The sequence below is a fragment of the Arachis hypogaea genome, chromosome 18, assembly GCF_003086295.3.
Source record: "Arachis hypogaea cultivar Tifrunner chromosome 18, arahy.Tifrunner.gnm2.J5K5, whole genome shotgun sequence".
Lineage (NCBI taxonomy): Eukaryota > Viridiplantae > Streptophyta > Magnoliopsida > Fabales > Fabaceae > Arachis > Arachis hypogaea.
The window spans coordinates 79,837,935-79,846,158 of record NC_092053.1 but is presented as its reverse complement, the minus strand read 5'-3'; the positions used below and the strand labels follow the sequence as shown (position 1 = coordinate 79,846,158).

Below are 8,224 nucleotides of genomic sequence, written 5' to 3'. Positions count from 1 at the left end.
CGTTTTGGTTGTCACAAGTAACAAACCCCTTTAAAATTGATAACCGAGTATTTAAACCTCGGGTCGTCTTCTCAAGGAATTGCAAGGAGGTATGTTCTTATTATTGGTTATGAGTTTATAAATTGGGGTTCTGGAGTTTGGGCAATGGGCACAGGTATATTTTCAAAGCAATAAAAATAAATAAATAACTGTAAAATAAACTCTTGGCAAGGTATGAGAACTGGAAGTCCTGTCCTGGTTATCCTTATCAATTGTAATGAGAATTGGATTTTTCTCCCACTTTGTTAACCTCTAACTATGAAGGTAAGTTAAGTGGATGAATTAATTTTTATTCCTCAGGTCCTAGTCTTTCCTTGGGAAAGGCTAGAGTTATTGGAACTTGAATTAATGAAATGAAGAAATCCAATTTTCAATCAACAATGAGTTTGATAACTCAAGTGTTTCCAATGACTCAACCAAAGCCAAAAGAAAAAAAAGTCTACTTGAATGAAAATAATTTGGATAAACAAAGAGCATTAATAAATTAAAGAGAGCAATCATAAGTCTGAAATACCTCAAATTATATTAATAAAAGCAATCGATTCTAACATGAAAGATTTATGAATCAAATGGGCAACATAAGTAATTAACAATTAAAAGTATTAGAGTATCTAAAAGTAGAAGAGAAATATAAATTGAAGAACATTGAACCTGGGATTGAGAGTCACTCCTAAAACTAAGAGAAATCCTAAATCCTAATCCTAAGAGAGAGGAGAGAACCTCTCTCTCTAGAAACTACATCTACTCCTAAAATTGTGAATTGAAAGCTTGTTTCATGTATGGATGCATTCCTGCACTTTATAGCCTCTAAACTGTGTTTTCTAGGCCGCAAACTGGGTCGAAAACAGCCTAGAAATCGCTGGAGATGAAATCTGCCACGCTAGTTTTTCGCCACTGCGATGCGTCCGCATAGATCACGCGTTCGCATCACCTAGCGTCAGGGCAACTATGGCATATTATATATCAAATTGAAGCCCCGATAGCTTTCAATGCAACTGGAACCGCGTCATTTGGATCTCTGTAGCTAAAGTTTTATCCGTTTGAGTGCGAAGAGGTTAGGCTGGACAGCTTAGCAATTTCTCTAACTTCTTGTATTCCTTCCAATTTTGCATGCTTCCTTTCCATCCTCTGAGCCATTCCTACCCTGTAATCTCTAAAATCACTTAACACACATATCAAGGCATCTAATGGTGATAAGGGGAAATTAATTTTTGGTAATTAAAAGGCTCGGGAAGCAAGTTTCCAATTATAGAATAAAATTAGGAAGGAAATATAAAACCATGCAAATATTATGCATAAGTGGGTAAAGAGTTGATAAAATTCACTCAATTAAGCACAAGATAAACCATAAAATGGTGGTTTATCAGTCTCCAATTACTCAACCAAAGCCAAAAGGAGAGAAATTTACACTAAATTCCAAGCAAGCATTTTATCTAACACTTGGAAGGCATAACATAAAAGCATAGAAATTAATAAGAGACAATAAAATCCAAACAACCAATTGAAAGCAACAATAACATAAATTGAAGAAAGCAATCATAAATATGAAATACCTCAAATTGCATTAAATAGAAAATCAAATCTAACATGAGAATTCATAAACTAAAATGGCAACATAGAATAATCAACAAGGGAAATAAATAAACTAGAGGACTAGAACAAATAAGAGCAAAAGAAAACTAAATTAAATCAAAGTAGAAAATTGAGATTAAGAAAAGCTAAACATAAAAGGAATCCTAAAACCTAGAGAGAGGAGAGAGCCTCTCTCTATAGAAAGCTACATCTAAAACCTAAAATTATGTGAATGAAAGTTGTATGGATGAATGAATGTGATTTCTCCACTCTGCAGCCTCTAATTTGAGTTTTTCGGGCTTGAAATTGGGCCAAAAACAGCCCAGAAATCGACCCCAGCAATTTCTGATACGTCCAGCAGGTGGCTCTGTCACGTGTACGCGTCGTCCACGCGTACGCATCGTTTGAACTTTCGCGTCGCCTAACAGCATGGCAACTATGGCAAATTATATATCATTTTGAAGCCTCGGATGTTAACTTTCTAACGCAACTGAAACCACCTCAATCGGACCTCTGTAGCTCAAGTTATGATCGATTTAGTACGAAGAGGTCAGGCTTGACAGCTTAGCAATTCCTTCAGTTTCTTGTATTCCTTCCACTTTTGCATGCTTTCTTTCCATCCTCTAAGCCATTCATGTCCTGTAAATCCTGAAATCACTTAACACACATATCAAGGCATCGAATGGTAATAAGAGAGAATTAAAATTAGTAATTTAAGGCCAAAGAAGAATGTTTTTCAATCATAGCACAGAATTAGGAAGGAAAATGTAAAACATGCGAATTATATGAATAAGTGTGAGTTTAGTGGATAAAATCCACTTAATTTAATGCAAAATAAACCGTAAAATAGTGGTTCATCACACTTTCAATTAACATATTTAGGCTAAAGATAGTGAAGTAACACTACAACCTCTTGGAGTCCACTTGTTTCCTCCTTGCCATCACCATCCTTAGTTTTTGTGCCCTTCTTCATCTCTTTAGATGATGGTGTCTGTTCCTTTCGAGAGATTGAGTGTCTTCCTACAAAGATATTGAAAGTTGCTTGTTCCCCAACCACATGAGAGATGGTTAGCATGCATGTATGTTTATAGGGTTCTGAACTTACTTGGGTGTGTGAACACCAAACTTAATTCCTTGCCTTGTGAAGCATCTTGAATATATGCAGAAAACCTCATGTGCTTTTATTAAGAAAACCAACTATAAACTAGAAAACAAATTATGAACTAGAAACTAAACAATTGTTAAGTAGTCTATCTGATTGTTTGGAGCTGATAACTAGTTATGCTGAGGGTTGAAATGTGTTTTAAATTAAATCATTGCTGGAACACCAAACTTAGCATCCAACATTCACCCTTGAATTACTTCGGTGTGCAACACCAAACTTAGCTCCTTACAATACAGATAAATCTACTTAATTTCCTTATTGAAACAGTAAAGGAAAAGAGAGTTACCTCTGGTTGGGTTGCCTCCCAACAAGCGCTCTTTTATCATCAATAGCTTGACGATTGTCCCTCATTAGGGAGGATAATGAACATAATGCCTCAGCCCTTCCCCTCTCACCGTGAGCTTTCCTCTAATATCATTCTTGACGATTTTCACATGTTCAAGTGAGAGGATTTTATTCACTGTATAATATCCAAAGAAATGTGGAGATGTTTCTATTGGTTGGTAAGCTAGCATCACTTTATCCCCTGGTATGAAGCCTTCAGTGGGAATTTTTCTGTTTCTCCACCCTTTTGGTACTTTCTCCTTGGGATTCTTTTCTTTTCCAGGAGATAGCTCATGTTTTGGGGTCTCAAATTTTGGAAGGTTCTTGCTGAGAATCTCATACGGAGGTCTTGGTTGTAGTTCCTTCTCAGCTCTTTGAGTTTGTTGCAACATTTCTACCTCTTCCTTTCCTTTCCATCATGAGCTTAAGTGCATTGGGAATGACTCATCAGGTGCCTCTTTCAAGTTTGGATCTCTCAGATCAATCTTCATACACTATTCTTCTTGATTGGTATCTTGGAAACTCTGGAAGACATGAAACACTATATGCTCTTCATGCACTCTCAGCATCAATTCTCCTTTCTCAACATCAATTAATGCTCTTCTCATAGCTAGGAAGGGTCTCCCTAGAATGATGGGAGTGTTGTTGATGCCAGGGCATCTTGGCCAGTTTCACTGACCTTTTCTTTACTATTTTTAGGTTAGTTTCATGCATTTCCTTAGGAAATAAGCTAGTTTTGGGTAGATATTTACTTACACCTTGACTCAAGCATACATTGTGCATTTTATATTATTTCATGAGGATTTTGCATAAGTTTAGTGACAAATTGTATGTTTCATTGCCCATGACTTGGACTAGAACTTTGATGCACTCTATTGCTTGATTTCAGGACCAAAGGAAGCAAGGAAAGGGAGGAAACTTGCAAGGTTAATGAGAAAAGTGATTGCCAATGACACTCTCATAGCCATCATTGCCCACATTAAGAGTCACGTTAACTAAGTTAACGTGAACTTTAACATGGAAAAGGGAAGTTGAGCCAACGTTAGTGACACTTAACATTGTCACTAACGTTGGCAAACACTCATAAGTGGCCACGTTAGAGCCCACGTTAACCTAGTTAACGTGGCCTCTAACGTTAAAGGGGGAAAGAGAAGCCAACGTTAGTGACATTCAACATTGTCACTAACGTTGGCCTAAGGATGCAACACACCACATTAACTCCCACGTTAGCTTGGGTAACGTCGGAGCTAACGTAAGAAGTGAGAGTTGTCGCCAACGTTAGTGACACTCAACATTGTCACTAACGTTGGAAGCAACCACACAACCCCCCAAGGAGCCACGTTAACTTCCACGTTAACTTAGTTAACGTGGAAGCTAACGATGAGGAATGAATGATGAGCCAACGTTAGTGACACTCAACATTGTCACTAACGTTGGGATGGCTAAGAATGGCCACGTTAGAAGCCACGTTAACCTAGTTAACGTGGACTCTAACGTGAAATCTAGGGGCACATTGGAACGTTAGTGACAATGTTGAGTGTCACTAACGTTCTCGAAGTTTGGTAAGGCCACGTTAGAAGCCACGTTAACATAGTTAACGTGGGCTCTAACGTGAGGCAAAGGGGTACATTGGAACGTTAGTGAAAATGTAAAGTATCACTAACGTTCTCGAACTTATACTTTCACTAAATGTTAACACCCCTAACGCCCTGAGCTGAAGTCTCTGCCCACTTAGCACTTTCTCTCTGCAAGTAAAGCCAAGCCCAAATGAAGAAAAGAACTTCTTCAAACTCAAGATCCAAAGGCCCAAGACTTGAAGAGCAAACTAGAAGCTGAGAAGAGTAGCATATATAGGAGTAGCTTTGAATTGTAAAGAGAGTTCTAGAGGCTGGAAAAAGGGAACTACTCTCTGTATTTTACTTTCTCTGCATTTTCTAGTTTTATGATGTATTCTCCATCTTTGTTTTCATTTTCAAGAGCTATGAACAACTAAACCCCTTTCATTGGGTTAGGGAGCTCTGTTGTAATTTGATGGATCAATACTAATTTTCATTATTCTTCTTCTATCTTTTCTCTTGATTTTACTTGAAGGCTTTCGATCTTCATCCAATTGAGTAGTTATCTTGGAAGAGAAGCTATTCAAACTTGGATCTCTTTTGAACCTTGAAAGAGGAATGAAGAGATCAAGCTAGAAATGCTTTCTCATGCTGGACCAAATTGGGTTTGGATGGGTATGTGACTATAACCCTCTCAATACATGATTTGGGAAATGCATATGGTATCAGTGACCATACTTCATCTCTTCTCATGAGCAATTGACCAAGAAATTGGCTATTGATCAAGATTTGAGAGATTGAATTGCAAGAAATTGTAATTCAATCACTTAAGATTGCCAAGGAGATCAATGAGTGCATTGATTGAGGAAGAGATGAAAATGAACTTGATTCGGAGAATTGCAACATATCCTAAGCCCAATGAACTCCCCATCTCTGATCTTACCCATTCTCTTTAATTTCTGCCATTTACTTTCATGAGCAAATCCCCCATTCCCTTTTACAATTCTGCAATTTATTTTCAGTCATTTGCTTCCAGTTCTTTAATCTAGCATTTACTTTTCTGTTATTTACATTCCAGCCATTTTATTTTCTGCAACTCTCAACCCAAATTCTGGATTCGCTCAACTGGAACATTCTTCTAATTAAAGTTGCTTGATCAATCAATCCCTGTGGGATTCGACCTCACCCTATTGTGAGTTTTTACTTGACGACAAATTCGGTACACTTGCCGAAGGGAGATTTGTTGTGAGACAAGTTTTCCGTGCATCAAGTTTATAGCGCCATTGCCGGGGATTGATTGTGCATCAACAATGATTAAATTGGAAGATCACTAGATTGAGAATTTTTATTTTGTGAATTTCATTTTCTGTTTGAGTGATTTACTTTTTTTTTTAGTTAAACTTCTTCCCTTCCCCCTCTACTCTTTTGTTCTTCTTTGTTATTTTCAATTCTGTTTGCTAACCCACTAACTGTTTGATATATTGCATCACCCACAACTAACAGTAATTCTGACACAAATACTTTCTGCACCTATCTTTTCTTGCTTGCACTTGATGGTTGTATGACAGGGAGAAGAAGCGGGGCTTCAACTTCCTTCGATTCTGAACCTGAGAGGACCTTCCTTAGATTAAGGAGGGAGGCAAGAGGAAAGAAAGTGGTTGGTGCTGAGGAAGAAGAGGAATTCTTTGAAACAAACATGGAAGACAACATGGAAAACCATCATGAAGAAGAAGATCACAACCATGGGGGAGGAGGTAGAGCAAATCATGCTGGGGAGGATAGAAGAGTTTTGGGCTCTTACATCAATCCAAACCCAGGCAATTGTGGAAGTAGCATCCAAAAGCCAACAATCCATGCCAACAACTTTGAACTTAAACCACAGCTCATCACCCTTGTTCAGAACAACTGTTCGTTTGGAGGAAGTGTTCAAGAAGACCCCAATCAACATTTAACCACCTTCCTGAGAATATGTGACACAATGAAGTCTAATGGTGTTCATCCTGACGCCTATAGACTACTCTTATTTCCATTCTCACTCAGGGACAAGGCAGCCAAATGGCTGGAATCTTTCCCAAGGGAAAGCTTGACAACTTGGGAAGACGTGGTGAACAAATTCTTAGCAAGATTTTACCCTCCTCAACGAATCAATAGGCTGAGAGCTGAGGTCCAAACTTTCAGGCAACAAGATGGTGAGACTCTATATGAAGCATGGGAGAGGTTCAAGGACTTAACAAGGAGGTGTCCACCTGACATGTTCAACGAATGGGTGCAGCTGCACATTTTCTATGAAGGGCTCTCTTATGAGTCAAAGAAGGCCGTAGACCATTCATCTGGAGGATCTTTGAACAAGAAGAAGACCATTGAGGAAGCCGTAGATGTTATTGAAACAGTAGCAGAGAACGACTACTTCTATGCTTCCGAAAGAGGAAACACAAGAGGAGTAATGGAGCTAAACAATGTAGATGCTCTGTTGGCCCAAAACAAGCTCATTACCCAGCAGCTGGCTGACCTCACCAAGAAGATGGAGATGAACCAAGTAGCAGCAATCTCCACTTCATCAACAATCCAAGAAGGAGTGAATGAAGAAGCAGAGGGGAGTCAGGAGCAAGCCAACTACATTGGGAGTTCACCAAGGAAAAACTATGATCCATACTCCAAGACCTACAACCCTGGATGGAGAAACCACCCAAACTTTGGGTGGGGAGGTGAGCAAGATCAAAACCAAGACCATAGACGTTATAACTCCAACAATAATGCAGCTCACCAGCAATTCACACAGAGGACGTCTCAACACCCCCACAATAACACTTCTTCATGTGCTTATCAAAACCAAAATAGCACATCTGCTCCGAATCACCCATCAATTGATGACAAGCTCTCTAAGATTGAAGCCATACTTGAAGGAATATGCCAAGAGATTCAAGAAAATAAGGTGTTCAAAGAGGAAGTGCGAGCCAATATTAAGAACCAGGGAGAGACCATTTGGAAGATGGAATTCCAAGTGGGATATTTAGCTGAGAAGATTCCCAAATCTACCGATAGCTTCCCAAGTGACACGGAGAAAAACCCCAAGGGAGAAGCAAAGAAAGTAAGATGGGAAGATTGCAAAATGGTCACTACGAGTGATCAAGAGACTGAAGACAAGCAAGGCAAACTTTGCAAACAACCTGAAGACAACTCAACAAAGGAGGAGGATAGAGATCACCAAGGACCAGAAATCTCACAACAAGAGTTGCTGAAGCTCTATGCTCCCTTCCCTCAACTGTTCAATGGTGCTGTGCGAAAGAGAATATACTCAAGGTTCCTAGACTTGTTTGCATCTCTGCATGTAAACATACCATTCATCAAGGCAATTCAACAAATGCCTGCATTCATCAAGTATATGAAGGAACTTCTTCCCAGGAAAAGCTCACTCAAAGGAGGCCAGACTATAGTGATGAACAAGGGATGTAGTGCCCTTATTCAACCTGAGCTGCCTACAAAAAGAAGAGACCCAGGGAGTTTTCACATCCCTTGTGCCATTGGTGAAACTATGTTCGATAGAGCGCTATGTGATTTGGGGGCCAGC

At 39.1% G+C, this 8,224-nt stretch overlaps 1 non-coding gene across 1 annotated transcript; it reads right to left on the bottom strand.

Moving 5' to 3' along the window:
- Window positions 1-6,805: 6,805 nt before the first annotated feature.
- On the bottom strand, window positions 6,806-6,909 carry LOC112774683 (small nucleolar RNA R71). Its single transcript, XR_003189154.1, has one exon. It is a non-coding gene; the product is annotated as a small nucleolar RNA R71 (small nucleolar RNA).
- Between the last annotated feature and the right edge of the window lie 1,315 nt (window positions 6,910-8,224).